The sequence below is a fragment of the Miscanthus floridulus genome, chromosome 1 (assembly GCF_019320115.1).
Source record: "Miscanthus floridulus cultivar M001 chromosome 1, ASM1932011v1, whole genome shotgun sequence".
NCBI lineage: Eukaryota > Viridiplantae > Streptophyta > Magnoliopsida > Poales > Poaceae > Miscanthus > Miscanthus floridulus.
This window is the reverse complement of record NC_089580.1, coordinates 101,012,407-101,037,251: the sequence shown is the minus strand read 5'-3', so window position 1 is coordinate 101,037,251 and position 24,845 is coordinate 101,012,407. Positions and strand designations below refer to the sequence as shown.

The 24,845-nt window shown below is 43.1% G+C and overlaps 1 long non-coding RNA gene across 1 annotated transcript in view; it reads right to left on the bottom strand.

Annotated features, from left to right (window-relative positions):
- The window catches only part of LOC136490166 (uncharacterized), a 48,920-nt gene extending 29,011 nt beyond the window's left edge, over positions 1–19,909 (bottom strand). Inside the window, exons 1-2 of the long non-coding RNA XR_010767538.1 lie at positions 19,434–19,909; positions 19,224–19,268 (exon numbers count right to left, since the gene is read on the bottom strand). This is a non-coding gene — a long non-coding RNA (uncharacterized lncRNA). The remainder of the gene's footprint in view (positions 1–19,223; positions 19,269–19,433) is intronic.
- Between the last annotated feature and the right edge of the window lie 4,936 nt (positions 19,910–24,845).

The window sequence follows — 24,845 nt, the reverse complement described above, 5'->3', positions numbered from 1 at the left end:
GCCATCATTACTCCTAGGGCAATCCCAATAAACACATTCGGTAGCGGGAAAAACACCAATATCACGTATGAATTTTACAATCCATCGGTAGTATCCCGTCAATTGGCTTTTGGGCAACTGCCAATCAAACTTTGTTTTGCCGATGTGATCAAACCCAGAGAAACAATCACCTGTGGAACAGATTGGAGCAGGGTAGTGCGACTCTCCCCCGATGCCGATACTACATATGTCGATCTATCCATCTGGACGCCAGCATCTTTCATCACCGAATCATATAAGCAATGGTGGCGAGAGTGGAGGGAACAACTATTTGCAACATCTGCTCACACATATCGGCACATGATCGACCCTGAATACGCCATTCCCGATGATGCAGTAAGTTTCTTTTAACTCCCTTCTGCGTTTTCCTTTCATATATCGGTAACTAACTTTCTCGTGACAGATTAACAACCTAGCACCATCTATGAGCAAAAGTGGGAAACCCTTCAATCTTCGGCTTGTTTCCCCGATATCACCGATTGGCTACAACGCCCCCACCTTAGCTGCTTTGACTCACCAGAAGACCCGTGCCAAGACCATCACCTCCAAGTCCAAATTGGCTACAGCTAGGGCCACTCCATTGGCTGCTGCTACAACCCTGATCAAGGCATTCAAGGTAACAACCCTGTTTATTTCTACTCATGCCGATCACAGACTGTATTAACATTAATCATCAGGGTGTAAGAGCCACTGCTGGATCGTCATCGGCAATTCCTCCGACATCAAGCACCACTACCTCTGACAAACCTTTAGATGTATTCCTTTGATTTTACATTTTATCTGTTAAATATCATACCTTACACTTGTTTTGCAGCAACAAATGGGTACATCGGCAAGCGTACCAGATGTTCAAGCTCCACAACCAACAAGTGCCGATGCCCCCCAGCCAACCGTTGCTGAGGCCCAAGCAAAGCGCAAAGCCTTAACAAAAGCCAAGGCACAGCCAAAACGACAGAAGTCCATGCCGATCCCCACATCTGCCCCAACGTCTACAAGCCGGCAAGAATCAGTCGATGCAACTAAGCAAGCAGCTAATCCTCCTGTATAGGACATACCATCGGTCATCATACCCCAAGGGCCAACCACCGATGAGGCCACAGAGGATATCCCATCGGCAAGCTCAGCCGATCCTCCACACGGCATACTCCAGGCTGCTTCCTCTAGCCAAGTATAGGAAATTACCTTGAAACAGGTAAGCCGATTGACCTAGTCGATTTATAATATTCATACTTATCCTTAACTGACCTCTTTTTCTTTTTCTCAGGAACAAGACTCCCCAAACAACCTATTTTCCTTTGCCATTGACGTTTCTGATGATGGAGAGGAAGCAAGTTCTTCTCTTGCACTAGGAACAATATCGGCAGAAATTAAGTCCAAGTTAGAAGCTCTCCTGGACTTGTTACAGTAGGATACTGCCCAACTGGTAGATGACTCGGACCTTGCAAAGGCAATTTTCAAAACAATCCGTGGCCAGGTCCCTACCGATGTTGAAGAAGCACTCTTCTCAGCAGCCCATTTAGAAAGCCGCCAACTGCAATATCAACGGGCTGCTCAACGCATTGCCGATAGAGCAGCTCAGGCTCAACTCAAAGAAGAGATGCTACAACTGAAACAGATTGCCGATGAGAAGCACAAGGGCATCGGCAACTTGTAGACTTCGGGCGCTGAACTTAAGCAGAAAATCTTAGATTTATCGACAAAGAGGATGGCTCTATTGGCTGAATTGAAAGAAGTCGAGGCAGCCTTAACTCATGCCCAACAAGAAGAAAGCCAGCTACCCGATGCCATCAAGGCCCTTCAGCAAGAAAGAGACATCCAGGCTCGCAAAGCCTTGGCCATGAAGAAAAAACTCAAGCCTGTGGAGGGTGCTGCCGATGAAGACATCAAAGAAAAGAAGGAAGCCGACCAGATTCGCCTACGTGCGATATTGGCTATCCAATCCTTATTAAACTTGTAAATCTTGTCTATTGCATTGGCACTTTATGAGACATTGACATCCTTGTATAATTCTAGCCGATAGGACTATTATCGGCACTTATACTTTTATGCATCCATCCAGATACTAGGGTAATATTTCTTTAAATATTTTCCATTTAATGCTCTAGGAAACACAACCCCTTCGAGGGTTTCTAGAATATATGCGTTACCAAGAATAGACTGATTTATCCGATATGGACCTTCCCAATTAGGAGACCACTTTCCAAACTTTGAACTTTTAGTCCCAATCGGTAAAATCAATTTCCAGACCAGATCTCCATCGGCAAACTCCTTTACCTTCACCTTCTTGTCATACCATCTGGCTACTCTTTTCTTATTTTCTTCGATGCTAACTAAAGCCCTTAACCGATGACCCACCACATCTTCCAACTCATCCTTCATAAGAGTATCATAATCATCGGCTGTCAGCTGATTTTGAGAACGTATTCGCCTAAAGCCAATTTTAATTTCCCAAGGCAATACTGCGTCGTGTCCATATACTAACTGATAAGGCGTTACTTTGGTTGCACCATGACATGACATTCGATATGACCACAAGGCTTCATTTAATACTGTATGCCACCTCTTATGATTTTCTTTAATTTTGCGCTTAATGAGTTTGATGATCCCTTTGTTAGAAGCCTCAGCCTGACCATTAGCTTGAGCATAATAAGGAGAAGAATTTAAAACTTTAATTCCCATACCTACAGCAAACTCATCAAATTCTCCCGATGTAAACATAGTACCCTGATCGGTAGTGATAGTTTGAGGAATACCAAATAGGTAAACAATATGCTCTTTCACAAAATCGATCATATTAGCAGATGTCACCTTTTTTAAAGGAATTGCCTCAACCCATTTTGTGAAATAATCGGTAGCAACCAGAATAAATTTATATCCTTTGCTCGATGGCGGATAAATCTGACCGATGAGATCGATAGCCTATCCCCGGAACGGCCAAGGTTTAATTATAGGGTTCATAGCCGATGTAGGCGCTCTTTGAATATTACTAAACTTTTGACACCCCTGACATCCTTTATAATATTTAAAACAATCTTCAAGAATAGTCAGCCAATAGTATCCATTCCTTCTGATCATCCACTTCATCTTGAAAGCCGATTGATGCGCTCCACACACTCCTTCATGAATTTCACCCATCAAGCTTTTTGATTCATCACTGCTAACACATCTGAGTAAAACTCCATCTATAGTTCGATAATATAATTCATCATCGAGGAGCACATACTTGGTAGCTTGGAACCTTATACGTCTTTCAACCTTTTTATATGGATCCTTTAAATAATCGACAATCTCCTTTCTCCAGTCATTGGTATCGACTGCCGATGTTAGCACTTCCTGAATAGGCTGATACCCTGAAGCATGCTGAGCTAGTCGATTAGCCTCTTCATTATGCAGTCGAGAAATATGTTCAAGACGAAAATCTCTAAACCCTTTCAACAATTGCAAACATCTTTCATAATACGAAATTAAAACTTCACTTCGGCATTCATAAATCCCAGCCAATTGATTTATAACTAGCATAGAATCACCAAAGATTTCAACAGTATCAGCACGTATCTCCTTCAGCAATTCTAACCCTTTTATCAAGGCTTGGTATTCAGCCTGATTGTTTGTCGATGTAGCAATAATCGGCAATGAAAACTCATACTTCCTTCCTTGAGGTGAAATCAACACAATGCCGATACCTGCTCCTTCACCACATGTGGACCCATCGAAGAAAAGTGTCCAAGGAGCAACCTCCAGAGAGTCCACTGTATTACAATGCTGAGTGACAAAATCAGCCATAACCTGCCCCTTAACTGCCTTAGTCGATTCGTAACGTAGTTCAAATTCTGATAATGCTAAAATCCACTTACCGATTCTACCACTTAATATCGGCATTGACAACATATACTTGACTACGTCGTCTTTGCATATGACCGTACATTCAGCAGATAACAAATAATGTCTTAATTTGACACAAGAAAAGTATAAACACAGACATAATTTTTTGATGGCCGAATACCTTGTCTCAGCATCCACTAATCTTCTGCTCAAATAATAAATAACACGTTCTTTCCCTTCAAATTCTTGAATAAGAGCTGAACCGATAACGGTATCATCAGTTGACAAATACAACCTGAAAGGTTTCCCATGTTGAGGTGGAACTAGCACTGGAGGATTTGTTAAATATTTCTTAATTTCATCTAGGGCTAACTGCTGCTCAGCTCCCCATACAAATTCCTGATCGGCTTTCAATTTAAGTAATGGACTGAAAGCTTTGATCTTACCCGACAGATTAGATACGAATCTTCTAATGAAATTAATCTTACCGATCAAAGATTGCAATTTAGTTTTATTGTCAGGAGCTACCACCTTGTTAATTGCATCAATATACTTCCTACTGATTTCGATGCCCCGCTGATGCACCATAAAACCCAAGAATTGACCTGCCGATACACCAAATGCACATTTATTAGGATTCATCTTCAATCCATGCTTGTGCACTCCAGTATCTTTCGTAGATCGGCTAGATGTTTTGTGATATCTCCAGACTTAATCACTACATCATCAATGTAGATCTCCACTAATGTGCCGATGTATTCATGAAAAATAAAGTTCATAGCTCTTTGATAAGTAGCGCCGGCATTTTTCAAACCAAACGTCATGACTATCCACTCAAACAACCCTACATGACCTAGACATCTGAAAGCAGTCTTGGAAATATCTTCTTCAGCCATGAATATTTGATTCTAACCTGCATTACCATCCATGAAGCTGATAATTTGATGTCCGGCTGCAGCATCAATCAACAAATCAGCAATCGGCATTAGATAGCCATCCATCGGTGTGGCTTTGTTGAGATTTCTGAAATCAATACAAATACGAAGTTTTCCATTTTTCTTATAAACAGGAACCATATTAGAGATCCACTCTACATATCGACACTGCCGAATAAACTTTGCCTCAATTAATTTAGTTATTTCGGCCTTAATGTCAGGAAGTATATTAGGGTTGCATCGGCGCGCTGGCTGCTGATGTGGCCAAAATCTAGATTTGATAGATAACCGATGTTCAACTATCGATCGGTCTAATCCAGGCATCTCAGTATAATCCTAAGCAAAACAATCTTTATACTCTTTTAACAAATCAGTTATTTGCTGCTTACACTTGGAATCTAACTTAGCACTAATAAAAGTAGGTCTTGGCCAATCGCCATCACCAATATCTACTTCTACTAAATCATCTGCCGATGTGAACCCTTGACCTAATTTTCCATCATCGGCAAACCTATCCATTAAAACTCTTCTTCAGAACCGACTGCTTGGATCGGTGGAATTTCATAATCAGCAACTCTAAGGAACTCTTTTTCCCAAACTTCTCCTGATATGCATTTAGTTCGCTCATAAGTATCTGATTCTGCCGATGCGATGACATAAGAAGAATCACCAGGGACAAACTCAATCTTATCCCCAATCCACTGTATGAGGCATTGATGCATTGTAGAAGGAACACAACAATTAGCATGAATCCAATCCCTCCCTAGAAGCAGATTATATGCACCCTTGCCATTAATAACAAAGAACATCATCGGCAAGGTTTTGCTGCCGATGGTCAATTCAACGCATACTGCCCCTTTAGCCGGTGACACATTGCCTTCAAAATCCTCCAGCATCATATCGGTTTTGGTCAAGTATTGATCTCCCTTACCAAGTTTCCGATACATCACATAAGGCATAATATTAATCGCAGCCCCTTCGTCGATAAGTATCTTAGATACAGGCTGCCCATCAACTCTGCCTTTCACAAACAAAGCCTTAAGATGCTGTCTCTCGTCATCGGTAGGTTTCTCAAAAACAGCCATCATTGGATCTAGTGTCAACTGAGCTACTTGATCAGAGAGAATAACTTCTTCCTCATTATCAGATAGTGCCAAAAACTCCATCGGCAACATGAATACCATATTAACATCTGCCGATGGACCCTTATTTTTGTGTTTTACCTACCACTGCTGATGACCGGACCTCTCATTGGAGGAATTTTCCTCTCGGTATAAATCCTCCTGATGCTCACGTTGCATCCTCCTTTTCTGTGTCTTTGTTAGACCCTCCGGGCACCATCGAGGAAACTTGGTTTTCCAAACCGGCTGATAACAGGTCCCAGTTGATTCTACACGGCGTATATTAGGGTCCCTGTAGAATATTTTTTCATCGGGAACTCTTGCGTTTTCCATCTCCTCAAACTCCTCTTGATTCCTTGGAAAATATCTAGCGCGTTTACCAAGCCTTTCATATACACTAAGTCTGCCCCCCAGCCGATCATGCACTGATGCTCTGCCTCTGATCGGCTCATTGATAAATAAACCCAGATTGCCAGGTTGAAACCTCCTTTCTGACCGATTGACCCCATAATAACCATTGCACTCAGGGCAATTTTCAACAGTTGGCAATTTAATACCTTCTTCCCAGCAATGGATGAAAAACGGGCACCTCCAATGATCTTTATGCCGATACCATTCTTCCCAACGTCTCTCTTCTTGCTGTTGTCGATATCGGTCCTTACGCTGACGCCAACCCTCTTGCTGCCTTCGATGGGTAATCACAATGCCAGGTCGAGGAGGGTTTTTGGAACTAATGCTTTCTCCCAGCAAACCCTTACTTTTTGCATCATCAGTAGTTATCCGATGTTGGGGATCCACTGATGCATTTTTCTCAGTAGCCTCTGACGTCAATACCTTGGTCTTCCCTTTGGCCTCCAACATATTTGCTGGAAAAGGGTATTGATCAATTTTCATCGGCTTCTGGGCCTTGGAAGTACCAAACTTAATTCTCCCAGATTCAATAGCCGATTGTAACTGTTGCCTGAACACCTTACACTTATTTGTACTGTGTGAAGTTGCATTGTGCCATTTGCAGTACAAGATCTTCTTCAACTCTTCTGCCGATGGGATCACATGATTAGGTGACAGCTTAATTTGGCCCTCTTGAAGCAGAAGATCAAATATCTTGTGGGCCTTGGTGATATCAAAGGTAAACTTTTTTGGCTCTTTCTGACCAAAGGGACAAGATATCGGCTTTTTATTCTTAACCCACTCAGCTAAGCCGATAACTGGTTCTTCATCAGAATCAGAATCTCCTACTTCTTCAACAAATGATACTTTTTTACTCCAATTCTTTTTAGGTTCAAAAACCCTAGTATCTTGATCAGAGATCCTTTGCACAAGATGACTGAGGCTTTCAAACTCCTGAGAAGCATATCTGTCTTTAAGATGTGGCAATAACCCTTAGAAAGCTAGATCAGCAAGCTGTCGATCATCCAGCACCAGGCTGTAGCACTTATTTTTTACATCTCGTAGCCTTTGCACAAAGCTTTCTACCGATTCATCATTACGCTGTCTCAATTTTACTAAATCGGTAAGCTTCTTTTCATGGATTCCAGCAAAGAAATACTTATGAAATTGTTTTTCTAGATCAACCCAAGTAATAATAGAATTTGGTGGTAATGAAATGAACCATGTAAATACCGATCCAGACAAAGATGATGAAAATAATCGAACTCTTAATTCATCTTTGCTAGCTGCCTCTCCACATTGAATAATGAAGCGATTGACGTGTTTCATTATTGATGTATCATCTTGCCCAGAGAATTTAGTGAAATCTGGTACCTTGTACCGATTTGGGAGAGGAATTAAATCATATGCAGGAGGGTATGGAGTCCGATAAGAATAAGTATTGACCTTAGGCTTTATCCCAAACTGATCCTTCATAATTTTTGCTATCTTATCGGCCCAAAAAGCATCAGCCTCCTGCTGACGAACTGGCTGAATTTCTACAGGAGGTGCCTGCTGATATCCCTCCACATATCTTTGTGGCCCACGATCTCCAGCAATCGGCATATTTGCCGTTACTTGTGGTCCATTAACCTGTTGGAAAGGATTCATCGGCTAAGCTGCCGATGCTTGATTCTGGAAACCAGCTTGCATATGACCTTGTTGAATCCCTGCAACCTGCTGATTTTGCTGAACTGTATGTTGAACAGGTAACTGTCCTGACCAACCATTATTAGAACTCATCGGTACAAAACTTACTGATGGCTGGTAATTTGCTGATATTGTTGGATAATTATAACCAGCTTGAGGCATGAACTGAACCCCAATTTGACTCATAGCAGGGGCTTTCTGCTGCATCGGCAGTAAGCTTACCGATGGACTTGAATTGGATGTTTGAACCAAAGGCATCTGGAAACCTCCTAAAGTTGGTTGCACAGTAGTTGCTGTGGCATATTGAGGCACTTAAGCCATCGACGAAACAGCCGATGGTATAGGAGCTTTTCCTACTGCATCAAACACTTGAGGTAACCTAGGATTGAAAGCAGATGACTCCGGAGGCATACCATATCCCTACCAATTAGCAGGAATCTGGCTATTCTGAGACACAGGGCCTGACATAGCTGATGCCGATAGATCTGTATTAAGCTGAACTCGTCCTCCTAGTAATACCGAATCTGATCATATCGGTGTAGATTGAATATTAAGCCTACCGATACTGGAGGAGAAGTAACTTCTGTACCCACAACGGCCGAGGGAGCTGGAGTATTGACAGATGCCGGTTCTGGTTGGTGATAGGCAGGCCCAACATAATGCGGTGACGCTTGTCCTTTGAGAGTTCGAACCACAACATTATGAACAGTATTGGACAGCACATTGGAATGATTAATCAAAGCATGATTTACTGTAGAATTAACCATCTCTTGAAGTTTACCAGGATTGGAGTCAAAGGTAACCTACCGAGACAATGGCAAATCTTGCTTCTGGATGACTTGTCCACTCTTGTTCAGGCTAAACGATTTCAGACAAAGCTGCATGTATTCTTCTACAGCCTTTTCCATAGCCTGCCTCTGCTCTTCCTTAAGATCTTCTTCTAATACCACGATAATGTTCCCTGAATCGATCTCGGGATTGAACATATTGATCGGATTGATTTGTCCCACCGAGCGTGCCAAAAGATGTGTTGATGCAAAAGTGGATCTACAAACACAAAGGGCTAATACCCGAATCGATATCCAAAGCGTGCCAGTCGATTTGACCTATTAATCGACAAGGATGAAGATACGAGCACTTTGGTCCTGACAACAGCGATACGCCCGGAAGTCACGGCCAAGAGGTACTCACACGGAACTCGAGAATCGCCGAAGGTCGCACTGAAGCGATGCAACTCGCCGAATCAATGAGAACTCGTAAAAAGGAAAAATATGCAAATTGACGAAGTCGCCGAAAAGTAAGTAGATGCAAATAGGAGTAAAAATTGGTTTTGATATTGATTGATATATATTATATTGCCCCTCAATCTATATTTATACCCTGATCTAAAGAGACATAATCAAATACGACTAGGACACCAAGTCCATATCTAAGGAAACACGTGACTCTTACATGAATCATACTCTAACAAATATAGAAAAGGAAATCAACTCCTATCTATTTCCCTGTCCGCCTCAATTACGATGGAATTCTCACCGACCCCCTTTCCATCGGCATACTTCCTGTTTCATCGGCAGTAGTTTTCAAGCCTTCCTTCATCGGCATCGACAATAACATCTCCAACCTTATCGACAACGCCCGAGTCTAAATCAACCTTTCCATCGATCACCACCATTCATCGGCAACCATCTTTACAAGCTGATTTTCATCGACTGTCAGCGTATACAGTAACTTTCCTCCTGCCGATTAGCCCACTCTGATCATTTTGACACGTGCAAAAAACGATGTCAACAACCCCCTCTTCATTTGAACAACACACAAGAGAAGAAGAGCACCAAAAAAAAGAAAGAGCAACACCACTCCAAGGGCTTAGGCCCAAGCTAGCTAGAAAAGTAGTAGGGAGAGATGTAAGGGAGAGTTCGAGGAAGTGGCAGACTTGTCGGTATTCTCCCCATGCTTGTACCTCGATGAACATAAGCTTTGTACCTCGACGAGTATCTCAATAAGTGTTCATGATTCTTAGGGTCACAAGTCTTTTGATTACTTAAGCTATACTCTTATTTGCTTATGGGTCCATCGTCCATTCTCATAGCGGATACTCTAGTAGAGGGCCCTGATAAAGATGGATAACCCTAATCGATGCTAGAGTAGTAGTCGATCACGTAGACATGGTGTCTAGGCTAGAGGATATCTTTGTTTACCTCGTACTCCATGGTTGAGGGGTAGGCGGTAGATGGTGACAGCTCTATCCGTTCCTTGTAATCCACCACGTTCGGGTATGACGTAAAGCCATAAGCTAGGATCGCCTAGCAGACCAGGTGTGCTCGGTGCCCGAAGTCAGCAAGTAGGATTAAAGTTTATCTGTCCTTAGACCCTAAGCCATAGGAATCCATCTCTACCCTTATTAGATATTCTTGTGTTGTCCTTGGACGAATCAGCTAGAAGAAATACCTTCATTCCCTGTGGAAAATATGATACCCTAAATACTTTTGGGTGAAAGCTACAATGGTAATTCCATACGCTTGTATATTCTTTCTATAGATGTTAAGAAATACCAACACGTGGCTCGTTGGTAAGTCATTAGGCACAATGTTGCTCTTTCACATCGTGTGATGCGACGTCGTGTGTTGAGTTGTAGGGTTTTCTTGTCACCTTTTTTAGCCGTTGAGGAGCAGCTCAATGTTGTGCAGGCCGAGGCAGCAAAGTCGCATCGGGCCAATGATGACCTGGCCCGATAGACGACGGAGGCGAACCTCATTCGCCGGGATGCCAATGACGACGCCTATTTCATCGCCCAGTTGTTGGTGGAAAATTGTCGCCGATTCAATGCCCTCAACCAGACAGCAGTCGCCGCTGTCCGTGCAGTGGCACCTGCGGGGGATAATGCAGCAGTGTCTCCATGCCATGCCGGTGTGGGTCATGGAGGTGACCAACTATTGCATTCGCTAAGGGGCCATTAGGGCCCTGCCCACCGCCCAGCTTTGGCATGGTGGCCTATGTGGGCTAGAGCCGGGGTTCCCACCACGATCATCCTTTCACGACCAAGAGGACCTCGTCATCTACTTTTAGCCCATGGCTGAGGCCGTCTCAGCCGTGATGGATGTATTGGACATCATCCTTCATGCTCCCCATGAGTAGTTGGATTGTAACCTACCTCTACATCCTGTACAAAATTGTTCATACTACTAGTTACTTTGAGTTTCAACTTTGAACATCTCTATGTTTACTATAGCCTAGAACGTTCCATTTGTGTGCCTTTGACATGTATGACACCATATGACATGGCCGTTGTTAGGTGCTAACATCTTTGTCGAACCCAATCACCACCGCCGGTAGCCTTCATCGCCACTTTGCAGATGGTCTAGATGGTAACACTTTCATCAATTTCCATGCCCGCGCGTGTGTCCTGCGCGTTTTTACAAAGTTGTGCACAATTTTCATTTTCATGTCTGATACTATTGCTTACAAAGCATGCTCCCCACCCTATGTCTTTCTCCTTGCCCATAGTTTTTGTTCCTCATCACCGCTACTACTCCCTAGTGCTGAACTACGCGACCGCCCCTACTTAGTGTTGGTATTTAATAGAGTCAATAAGAAATTGAGAATTCTGCAAGCGCATAGATATACCATTGTAGCATTTCACTAGGAGTAATCCAGGTATCGTTATTTATATTTTTACCACTAGGAGGAAACATGGCACATATGGCATTGATAAATATTTATTTATGATAAAATCACAAACTAAACACTTACTCTTATAAGGGGTAAGTTTAAGATATTCAATAATATAAGTTTATAACAATTCAGAGAGAAATAGATACTCATAAAATATTATAGTTAACTTAAGAAATAAACAAATAAAATAATTCTAAGTTATTTAATAAATACATTAAAACAATAATCACTTCTTATTTATATATATGGGACATCACTAAAAGAGAAATATAAAAGTATAACTACTCAACTAATGACTCTGGTCCTACTAGGCCTAGACGCTGAGCTTGGACTATAGAAAATCAATGAGAAAATGTCACACACATTGATCTACCAAGTCTTAGAATATAAGTAGTATCCATAGGCAAAACTATGTCTAAGCACCATGCTTACACAAAGTTCAGCTACTCAACTCACTCGAGTACTGAATTGAGCGCTCTATGAACTCATATATAAACTCAAAGGAAACTAAAGTTATGCTAAACATATACTTAAAATAAACTAAGAACACAATAAAGAGAAACACAATATAAATTAAGATCAGAGTCACAATAAGAAATAAAAGATACATTGATGTTACCAAGTCTTCTAGAGACAGATCCGGACTCATGAGCAATAACACTAATCTTACTTTAGCTAACTATACTAGAACTAATGATATATGGAGTTCTACTCTCTCCTTCTGAATTGGATCTCTTAATGAATTAGGATGCCTTCCAGGAGGGGGTCTAGGGGTCCTTTTATAGGAAGGATGGAGTAGCAGGCAAGTAATCGCCACATCATCAATCCTCACCAATTATCATGACCACCATCGGATCAAACCGACTTGAATGAAAGGTGGAGATTAATCCTTAAAGTCAGTGGAGAAACCGCGGTGCTGACAGGTGGGTCTAGGGGGTCGCCCGACCTACAGGTGGGGTCGCTTGACCCAACCATGACCCCATCCACTTGGAAATTCATCTCTGGCCCATGGAGGATGGTTTGGGGCCAAGTGGAGTTGGTTTTGTCGCGGTTGGATTTGATCCCTTGTAAGAATATGGTACACTTTATCTTATTTTCTGAGTAAATTCACTTGTAATTATAAAATCACTAGAACTCATGGAAATAGTTAATTTAAACTACAACACCTATATTGGTGATTAAATTTGAGAATGTATTAAAGGTAAATTGATGGTTTATTATCATCAATATTGACCGTCAACACTCAACGAGCTGCAAGCCGCCACTCACCACCGACAAGCTAGTACCCTGCATCGGTACGCCTCATCGGCAGGGCCCACACAGATCCACCGGTGACTAGGCTGGTACTCATCACCACCGTGGCCGCTCCAGCTCAATCCCGCAGGATCCAAAGGCAATGGTAATGCTTTCGCACTTCCCTCCATCTTTCTAGGATTTTTATTCCCCTCTTCACTCATCTGAGTACGAAGCAAGCTTCCATATGTTTACTAAGGAGCTCATGATCCAATCTCTGTAGGCGCTCCTTTGATTCAGGCAACAATGTCACCACTTCCATCATCGGCCTTGCTCCACCAAATCCTAGTCAAGATAGAGGAGGAGGCCCCCAACAAGAGGAACGAAGTGGTCGTCCCCACAGACCATGTCTTGGTCCTCATCCTTTGCCACCTCACCACCCACTCCTTGTGTAGCTACAAGTGTTTCTGTCGCTCCTAGAACCACCTCATCTCCAAATCCGAGTACCGTAAGGAGCTGCCCCAAATTGTCGCCGCATTCTTCTATCGCAGCTAGAAAGGCAAACACAAGTTCACCAGCATCATCGGTGAATACCCCTCCGTGACCTTCATGCCCTTCCCCATTGAGGATGTTTTTTTACACAAAAGACTATGGGGGAGATCCCCATAGTGGTTTTAATATGTATTAAAAAAAGGCTAGCATAGTTACAAACCTGAGTTAACTAAAAGCACCAAGCCAAAAGCAAAAAGATGACGTAAGATCATCCCTAAATCTAACAGATTGAGACAAACATTGATGTTTAAAATTTGCTAGCCAAATACTATGCGTGGGATCCCAGCGTTGGAAGATCTTGTCGTTGTGCAATTTCCAAAGCTCCCAAGCCGCTATAATAGATGCTTCCATGAAGAATTCCAAGCCGTGAACGTCACACACCCCCTTATAAATCTTTCTGGCAGTGGCAAAGATGTGTCCCAGCTGAAGTTTATCGAAGCCTAGCACTATACCGCAAAGGCGAACTCAAAGAATAGGTGATCAATGTCCTCCTCAATCTCAGTAGAACACATGACACAGAGAGTGTCATCTTGAACATTTAGGTTCCTTCTTCTTAGCATTGTCTTGGTGTTGAGACGATCCACTAGTATCAGCCATGCAAAGAATTTGACACGGGGGGTGCACTGAGACTTCCAAAGCACTTTGTAATATGGATGACTTTCAACCCAACTAAAGGCATATGAATAGAACTGGCGAGAAGAATATTTATCGCCCCAGATCATGGTCCACGCATCTACCGTGGTGTCATCATACTATAACTAAACCAAGCGGTCCTGAAGGTGCAGTAGCTCATCATGGGCATGTGTCGATAGAGGGAGCATAAAAACTTCACTTAGATCCTCTTCTAGCATCATACTATGGACTAAGATGGTTTTGTTTTTGGCGTAGGAGAATAGCCTAGGGTATTGGATAGCAAGCACTGAATCCAGCCATTGATCCTCCTAGAAAGTGATTGTGGAGCCATCTCCTAGAGTGCACCTAGCAATCCTTCTATAGATGCCATTGAGTCTCATCACATCACGCCACCCAAAGGAGCCAAGCTCTCTGCAAGTGTGTGGGGCTTTGTCCATGTAATAGGTATCCCAAACCAATCTCACCCAAGGCACATCCTCTTTGTTGTAGAATTTGTGGAGTTGCTTGTGTAATAGCGCATCATTTTGTAATCTCAAGTTAATCACTCCTAGCCCCCTTTATCCTTAGGCTTCATAATGGTGGGCCAAGCTACCAAGTTACCTCCTTTTGCTGCTTCATCACTCCCTCGCCAAAGACATTGCTTCCTAGCTCGGTTGATGTTATCAATGAAGCCCTTCAGGACTTTGATTGTGCAGAGGGTGTAGGTGATAATGGGGGTGATAGCGGAGTTGACCATCCGTAGTCTGCCTGATTAAGACAACCATGTGGAGCATGCTGATAATCTTCTTTCGACCCTATCCATGATAGGCGTTAGATCTTCTATCCTTGGCTTGGTAGTGCCCATCGACAAATCCAGATATGTAAAGGGGAACATACCAATCTGACAGCCAAATGTACTAGCTAGGATCTGCATATCTTCATGACTCACATTAATGGGAATCATATGTGACTTCCGGTAATTAACTTTTAAGCCTGTAGATATCTCAAAGCTATGCAAGAGCGCCTTTAGGAAGAAGAGCTGACTCGTGTCCGCCTATAATACGAGAACGGTGTCATCCACATATTGAATTATGGGGAACTCGTCGACCTCATGAGGTATTGGGGCTTTGAGCAGGTTCATATTTGTAGCTTTGTTCACTAAAACTTGTATTAGTTCCGCAGCCAACACAAAGAGTAAAGGCGATAAAGGGTCGCCTTGCCTACCTCCCCCCTATGCTTGCATTTGAAGAACTTGCCGGGCATGCCATTTAGTAACATTGCCGAGGGCCCAGAAGAAAGGATGTTCTAAATCCATGCTAGATACCTGTCTGAGAATCCCAATTTCTGCAACATCAATAGGATTGTTGAGTGCTCCACTGTATCGAACGCCTTCTCGAAATCAAGTTTTAAAACTATAGCCTGGCGACGCGAATGGTGACACTGGTGTATATATTCAAAACTCCATGCAAGACAATCTTGGATCGAGCGGGACCTAATGAAGCCATATTGATTTTTATGCACAAGATTGAGAATAATTGATTGTAATCTATCCGCTAAGATCTTAGTGAGGAGCTTTAGACTGATGTTTAGAAGAGATATTGGCCGAAAATCACTAACAGTTTCTGGGTTGCTTACTTTCGGCACCAAAGTAATGAAGGAGCTATTGATGCATTCTAAGTTCACTGAGATGCAAAAAAATTCTTCACATAGCGCATAGAAATCATTCTTGATAATGGACCAACATCTCTTCATAAATATACCGTTGAATCCGTCTGCTCCCAGTGCCTTGTCGGTTGTCATGCGCCGTATGATTAAGTCAATCTCCTCATGCTAAAAACGTAGAGCAAGAACTTCCAGATCTGTTACTGTGTCAATGAGGGAGTCGAGATCAAAGACCATCGTGGGGTTAGAGCTGATCTCCATGCGATTTCTGAAGGAATTTAACAAGAGGCCCGCCTTGCTGTCATGATCCTGAACCCATGCACCTTGCTCATTCATCAAATGCGGAATAGAGTTCCTTCTGAAAGAGATGGTCGCCATACTGTGGGAAAATTTTGTGCATTCATCTCCAAATTTAATTCTATTAATAGTGTATCTCTTCTTCCAATACTCATTCTTGTAGTGGGAGAGTGGAGAGCTGTGTCTTCACCAAATATTGGAGATTAGACTCTGGATTAAACAGACTTCGCCTATCCTCCAAGGCATCCAGGAAGAGAATGACTTTGTTGTAGTTAGATATTAGGACTGACAGGGTAGATAGACTCTTGCTCTATTCTTTTAAAGCCCCTCTTAAACCGTTAAATTTAGCAGAGACTGTTCTAGTAGCATGTAGTTGAGGTTGGAGTAAGCCATTGATTTTGTACTATGTCATAGAAGCCTGCATGCTCCACCCAGAAATTCTCAAAGTGAAAAATATTACAGGTATAATGGTCCCTATGGTGACTTTACATGGGATATGATCAGAAGTGATCTTGGCCATGGGGAGAACCTCAATATTTGGATAATCAATAGTCCAGTCAACAGAGGTGAAAAACCAATCTAGTTGTTCCAACAACGGTTCATTCTACATATTACTCCAGGTGAATGCCCTGCCCTTTATTTGGAGTTCAACCAGCCCAAGATGCTCGATCGCATCATTAAAAATGAAAGTATCTGCCAAATTCCCCCCGGGTATGTTACGATTCTGCAATGATCTATAGAAGTTAAAATCCCCTAGAAAAATCCAATTATCTGTATCTGCAATATTGTGACTTTGGAACCAACTATTGCACTCCAACCAATTCGGTTCAGTGCAAGGACCATAGACAGAAGTAAGGTGCCAAGTGTTAGAATTATGGGTCAAGGAGAAAGTGATCGTAATGCCAAATTGCTGCTTGTCTACCACCTGACCCACAAAACATGAGCTATTCCATACCACCAAAATACCACCTGAGGCACCCATTGATGGAACGAATTCAAAACGGTCAAAATTCCTAGGAGCAAAATTCCTAATAAACGCCATGTCAAAGTGTTCCTTTTTTGTCTCCTATAAAAAGAGAACCGAGCAAGCACTTTTTCAATCTTATCTTGCACAACCTCCCATTTACTGACCGCATTGATCCCACGGATGTTCCAGTACAAAATTTACCAAGTTGTGTTATTCATTGTAACCGATGTGTGGGGAAGTAATTCCTATCACGACTAGCATGGACAGGTAAACAGAGAAGGCATAGCAGTGCAATTCAGAGATAAAAGCAAAAGAAATAGGAGACATAGCTCTAGTAACCGACTTAAGCTAAAGCATCTTCATTGATCACCACATTGGGGTTGGGTGCATGCATCAACGCTTCTTCAGATAGCTCCATAGGAACTATACCACAATTTATTCCCCAACTCTACAAAATCTCAATCAGTATTGGCCCTACCTGTCCTGTGGTTTCATCGATGATAACTGCAGCACAAGTCTTCCTCTTTTTTGATGGCTTCTCCAGCCAGCCTAACTTCAGGAAAGCCATTTTTGCCGCTATTGATTCTGGAACTGCATCTAACAGAGCTTTCCACTAGAGGGGTGGTTGAGTTGTTAGAGAGAGCCGGCAGAGAAGGGTTGCGACTTCTGCGCCCATAGCGCTTTTCCTGTCCTCCTTCAACTGGGCTAGGCCAAATTGGAGAAGTTTGAAATTTGAAATCAACTGGGCTAGATTCAGATGGGCCTTGCTCACGCTGGATATCTAGGAGAATGATCACTGAAGATGGTGCAGCTACCGATTTCGCCTGCTAGCGGCTTTCCACTATCACTGGCCAGAGCTGTAGAGCTAGTGCATGCCTGAGAGGCTGCCATGGAATGATCTCCAATCCTGTAGATGCCGTCGGTGGGGCTACAATATTAGGGTGTTGAACAAGGGCCCTGTCAATCACAATTGGCTCCCTGTTGACTGAGGATTTAGTAGCTCTAAAGAAGGTATCATTAGGGAGTCCCTTCCTATTGAAGATCAAAATGTTGGCACAGCTCCTCTATGCTGCCACAAAACGGGCATGCTCTTCTATCATGTTGGAGTTAGCATCGCTAGAAGAGGAGCTCCCATCATCATTAGCTGCAATGTCCCCAAAAGCTTCATCCAAATTTTGCTTGGGGTCGGGTGGCTGTGACGCTGGATGCAGGTGCAAATCAACAATGAGGTCTTTCTGTTCCAAGTTAGTTGAAGCATCCGATAAATCCATGTGAGAATTGAGGGTTAGATCCGTATCTTTACCCAACGTGATTTTTTGTTTCCAAATGAGCTAGGGGTGGTACGTGTAAAAAGATTGCCTTGTTCTTGATCAGGCGGTGGGTGTACACCCTCACTACGAGCAAATCTTGGTTGCCATGTTAAACAGAGTCTAGAACATGACAGGCATCATTTCCTTGTGTGACCAAAATTTTGGCACCTCCAGCAACGGATGTTACCAGGACACCTAGCGCTGGGGTTGCCTAGGCCAGAGCAGCGAGAACAAGAGGGCCCAGAGACAAGTGCAAAGGAATTTGAAGATTGGGCCATGTTCAAAATCTAATCCGAGAAGCAAACTGAGGGATCAGCGGGGGTTCCGCCCGGCGATTGCATGATTGGGGGCTGATGCATGTTAGGTTGCCGAAGAACACAATCAAGTTCAACATCAGATTTTTTGTTTCCAAACAAGGAAGTCTTGGGGAGGGAATCTAGATTGATCAAGAAGGCACCAAAATGGAGAATCAAAGGTGGAGAACACTTGATCGGAGGGGAATGTTGGACAAGAGTTTTTGCAAAGCTAACTTCCTTTTGAACCTTTTTTGTGCCTTAGCTGCAGCTTTTTTTGAACTCTTAGAAAGAACTTCAGTCCATTCCTTCTCCGGCTCCTCTTCCTAGGCACGTTTCTCACATTCCCAATGGGGAGTGCCATTGTTCCATTGATGAAAATAGATGTCAAAGGTGGAGCTGATCACTCTGCGAAGCTTGTAAATATGAAAACCAACTTGTTTGGAGAAGACCGAGAAATGAAAATGATTGGTGCTCAGAAATTTTAGATGAAAATCAAGCGCTCGGCCACCCAAAAATGCTTGCAGAGCCAACGCAACTGATTCTTCTGTCAGGCAGAAAAGATATCGCCTAAAGGTGACAAGAAGGAAAAAAGAGCCATCAGGAGTGGGGTGGGGATGGTGTACCGGAGATTTGAAGAGCCGATGGATCTCGTCTTGAAACTCTATACCCTAGTCAAAATCAAGGCGGGATGTTAGATCCGAGGATGACCCTATGGCCTTCAATGATCACTGGTGGTCGCCATCACGAAGCGGGAGGGGTGGAGGGGAGGGGGTGCGCGAGGTCGACATTCAAGCAATTCATCAAGCAGTTGGTGTGTAGGTAGGGATGCTCACCAAGGATAAGCTCCTGCTGCTCAAAGGAAGCGCCGAAATGGCGAGCACACAGCATAGTGACATAGCCACGATCACCGAAGGATATGGAGTGAAGCGCGTGCTCCGGCGAGCTCCAAAGTTGACGACGACGAGCCTACCATGGGGGCGCAGCGATGGGCGCGTGCGAGAGTGAGAAGCATGGCCACGGTGAGGACGTGTGGGTGGCAAGGTTGTGGCTATGTGCGATGCTTGGAGGCCACAGTGGCGTGGGGCAGGTGGCACGGCGGCCAGAGATGGCGGACCACGACGGTTGACCGCGTGAGCATTAGGAACCATTATCGATTGATGAATGGAAGTGATAGGGATTAGCAGCGTGGTGTCCGGAGAAGTAGCGGTATCCTGTCCATGTCGGTTGCGGCAGCGTGCTATCTGGGGAGCGGTGGCCTATTGTCGGAGGCGTGGCACCGCGGATGGGGCGGTTCGGGTGGTTTTGCTAGCTTTTTCTTATTCCCCCATTGAGGATGCTGTGATCTCAGATTACTGGCATAGGCTCATCCTCCGCTGGTGCGTTGGGTTTCGCTACGTTGTCTGTAATCTGGTGACTAACAAATGGCGGTTACTACCGGATAGCAACCATTTTTTTGGTTCAGCTCGCTGGGGTTCCATCCGATAGTTTCCTCGCACTTTCATGTGATTGAATATGGAAAGATGAGGGCGGGGTGAGTCCTGTAGGTCTGAGCATCTACTCATCTAAGAGTGCAGCATGCATGTTTAAGGAATCTGAATAGGGCGAGTGTAGTTGTATGCACATATTCGATAAGTGTGTTTCTTAGTGGTTTTATGCACTGGCTAGAGTTGTCCCAAATAGTTGTTGCTGATATGCATGGAAAGACATGGAGAGAATTTCATAGGTCACATGGTGAAGCAATCTCTATCCATGAAGCTCAGGGTCATGTTGTCTTTATGTACTGCTAGTATGTTCATAAAGTCTATGATTTCATTCTGGATCCTAGAAGACTATGGTACTGATAAATGAACATTGAAGCATACGATGACCACACTGGAGATATTTGGATGAAACAATATTCAATTTGGTTACGATGTTTACGATATGGACTACAAAGTGATTACAGTTCACCTAGAATGGAATTTAATTTTCCTTGTTGCTGAGGACAGAACACTAATCGCATATGACATGAACCGCAGAAAAGTTCTTGTCCTCCCTGCCTAGGTCATGCGGTATCCTAGACCTACTTGGAAGGCTACAGTCCAGAGGGATCTCACTATCTTTCTTATATTCCCGTGTTCATGGAGTCAGTAGGAGAGCAGTAAAGTTGCATATGATGTATTTTCTTGTTACGACATATCTTTCTTCAGGTAGGGAATTATTTTGATTCTATATATAGTCCAATTTTGGCTTAGTATCTAAAGCAATTGTATGTTGAATATTATTTATGCAGCTGGTTTGTGCAGGTTGTAGAGTCTAAGTGCTTTTGAACAATTTTCCTGCAATGGCTAAGGGAGGAAGAAGAGGGGTTCCATGATGCACTGGCTACCAAACTAAAGGAAGCTTTGTCTTACAACTAGGAGTGTCAATCTGAAGGAGCAGATTCACATCTACTGATCTGCCTCATTTTTGTTATAGTATGTTTGTAGGGAGCAGAACTTTTATTCTCCTATCTATGTACCATTTGTGTTAATTCATCAGTTGACACAGTTGTTATGTTACTATCGTTTGTTATTATAAAAAGTACTCTTCATTGTGGACATGATGAATGATGTGTAATGATTATATCTGTATGGTGTGTGTTCAGTAAGTTATTAAGGCCTGGCTGAATTAGTAAATAAATTGTGAAAACTGGATGCAATTTTGTCATTATCGGATGCAAGGGTCATTGGCTATTTTTTCATCACCGCCATTCCACTCATCATTGGTGAAGCAGACGAACCATCACCGCTGCTATTCGTTTGATGTGGCAGGGGTCAATAGTGTATCACTGTCGAATCATTTAGTAACCCAACACCGACTAAAGGATCATCACAGGCGAATCGTACTACAACATGATGGTGACCATGACCTATGACCAGATAGTTCATACGTTGAAGCGATGGTGATGCCCACCTCGACACAGACATGTCAGCCGCCAAAGCGATGGTGAACATGCACTGCACACAATTGAGTTGTTGTGCAAGGCGACTGTTATCCTGATCATAGACCAAAACAACGGTGTTAGTGTACACCCACACAGGCGGGTCATGGTACAATATGACGGAAACAACAACCTGATCACGGATGGATCATAAGCCAACACGGCGGTGTTAGTGTACACCCACCCATGCGGGTCGTGCTCCAATGCGATGGACACAAGGACCTGATCACAGGCGGATCACAAGCTAGTACGGCGCTGATAGTGTATACCCACATAGGAGGGTCGTGCTCCAATACGACGGAAGTAAGGACCGTATTACAGATGGATCATAAGCCAATACAACAGTTTTAGTGTACACCATAGTCTGTGACGGAGCCAACGGTGAGGTATATGACCATCACTGTCTATAGCTTACTGTTGAGGCCAAAATTCGACTGTGATGGGGGGTTACAACGTGTCTGTGATAGGTCTGAATGTAGTAGTGGGAGGACAAAAATTGGGAGCGACAAATCCAAGCTCTACACCGAGAATGGGGCAACCCAAAGAGGAGCACCGAGTGCTCCTCCCACGATCTTCTTCTCCGCTGCTAGGGAAGCAACCTCACCGTCGATGAGCCTTAGGATAGCACCGAGCGATCCCCTTCCAAATCTCTTACACACACTTGTTTAACCCCTAGATTTGGGTGCTCTCGAATACAAAGAACTACTTTTGCTAGATGTAGGGCCCCGATAGCCCGAACTAGGATACATCGCCGTGTCTTCTCTATGTTCTTGAGTCACCCGAGCCACCGAAGACCCACACTTAGTGACACCCGACGAACAATAATGCTTGTCGCGGTTTCTACCCTGCGACAGCTAGCAACTCAATCATCACAAGTGTAAGGTCTATCCCCCTCTCACTTCATCATCTCATAGAATCCTCAAATTCCTCTCTAATTGAAGTTGTGCGATTTTACAAGAAAATCATGATTTTTCTCAAACCCATTCCTCTCACATGGAACCAAGAAGGAGCAAGGCTTAAGCATGATCTTGGTGGCCAAAGGATCACCCAACTATCAAAGTTAAGTTATCATGATACAAGTTCATGAATTTTTCCTTTTACTCAAGTTTGGCTCAATCTCTAATCACTAGCTTCACCCAAATAGGAGACTAGACCCTAGGTTGCTCAAACCCAATAGCTCACCCAAATACTCCTAGATGATCATCACACATGCTTAGGAAACATCACCCAATAACCCTAGCTTCACACTCAAGAACACCAAGAACAAATAAAGTGGACCACCTAGGTTCTATCGATGTTCCCATGGACCATCCAGCAGAGCACCAGACCATCCACACGATCATTCAGTGACATTGCCAACAAAGTGCACGCACTGACTGACTATGAGAACATCAAACCCCAACCCAAAAAAACCTTTGGGTTTGCACCCATAGACCGTCCACCGGCACGCCAGACCATCTGGTAAAAAATCTAGAATATTTTATTTCTGCAAAATCCTTAACCCTAAACCCAACCACCCTAGCACATGTTTATATACCTCCTAGTACAACACTAGTTATCCCTTTGATCCATCCGAAGAGCTCTCTATCTTGAATCAAAAGTTTAAATCTTTTATTGCTCAAGTTTATCAATCTTTTTGAACAATATCAACTCCAACTCCTTCGATGATCTCTTGCAGGTTAATCTAGGATGTGAGATATGAATGTGAGTCATCATGAACACCCTAGGTCACCAAGACTTCATGACAGGCAGGCACTACTACTAATAAACCTTACATTGGATACACATTATTTGTATATTCATTAAGCGTTGTTGCATATCATTTTCAAATAATGCTTAATCAACTAAACTTGACTCAATAAGCTAGACCAACTCATCTAAGTAAAGTTAGCCCTCACACTAATGTTAAGTCTCAGGGTGCTTAATATGTTGAGTTGGTTACAACAGATAGAAGTCGGGTGTGAGTAGGAACTCACTCCCGTGCATGCAGATATTTCATCGGGTTTAACCAACACTAAAACTTACAATTGGGTTAACTTGACTTCTTCTAATTAACCTGCTTAAGGACCAACCTTTAATTAGACTTGATGGCGAACTTGATGTGAGTTTCAACTCAAAGAGGGGTAAGGTCACTTCAAAGTGTTGGACCTCAAGTGACATAGCTCGTGGAGTAGTCAAGGACTATCCTCTAGTATAGTAAGTCTGACTAACCCCCCATACAGACCACACATCATGTATGGGAGCTGTAAGCTGAGCACTTAGTGGTGACCTGCCAATCACGTGGATTCGGCCCGAAATGTAGCATGAGGTAACTCAGAAATGAGTACTTTGGCTCATTGTTGTACCATTCATGGGTTAGAAAGCCACATTAAGGAAAGGTCAGAACCATGAGGCAACCCTTACTCGGGCATGGGTATGGAGGTTCGTCCTTGGTCTCCATGTGGGGTACAGTTGTACACCCCTGCTGAGTTTTCTTTGAATGCCTGAAGTCTTTGAGAGGATTTTTTTGGTTGTTCTCTCTTCTAGATTCAGACTAGTGAGAGTTAATGAACTTGTGTATGAGATGAAATGTTGATCACTTGTTACATGTACACCTTTAACACCTATGAGTTGTCAAGTTAGATTAGTAACTCATGAGCATATCATCTTCTTAACATAATGCTTTCACAAATCTCACAAATGCCTATTAAATTCCCTTGCATCCACCGAATACTTATGCTGAAATAACTCCTCTAAGTACAATCGTACTAATGGTACTGTCGTTAAGGTACTTAAGACTTGGTGACCACCTGAGCCAAACATGGGTTAAGTCGACGGTTTAGTAGATGATGGGATGGGCATCCCTAAATTAAAGCTGTAGTTACTATGATGTTTAGTGATCAAGCGTAAGAGTGAAACTAGAATGGTGGGTTAGTAGGCATTGTCAGTTTAAGCTTCACCTTGTATGTTGTAATCTCTATTTTTATTTCATGTAAATGTAATCATGTTGTAAATATCTTCAATAATTTTCAATGTATGATCTAGAGCTAAGTGAATCTTGATGATTGGTTTGATCCTACGAGTATAACTCACGCGAGAGGAGGTTGCAAGTAGCAACTCTGTGGACCTCTGTATGACCCCGGAGATAGCACCCTATCAGTCGAGAGGATGACCTAAGGTGCTAGCTTGGTGGGCCAAGGCAAAACCCTCACGGTGGCTGTCCCTCACACTCCATCTCTACACATGCCCCATCTCTATTATGTATAATTGTACAGCCCAAAAAATGAGCTAATATTTTTTTCTT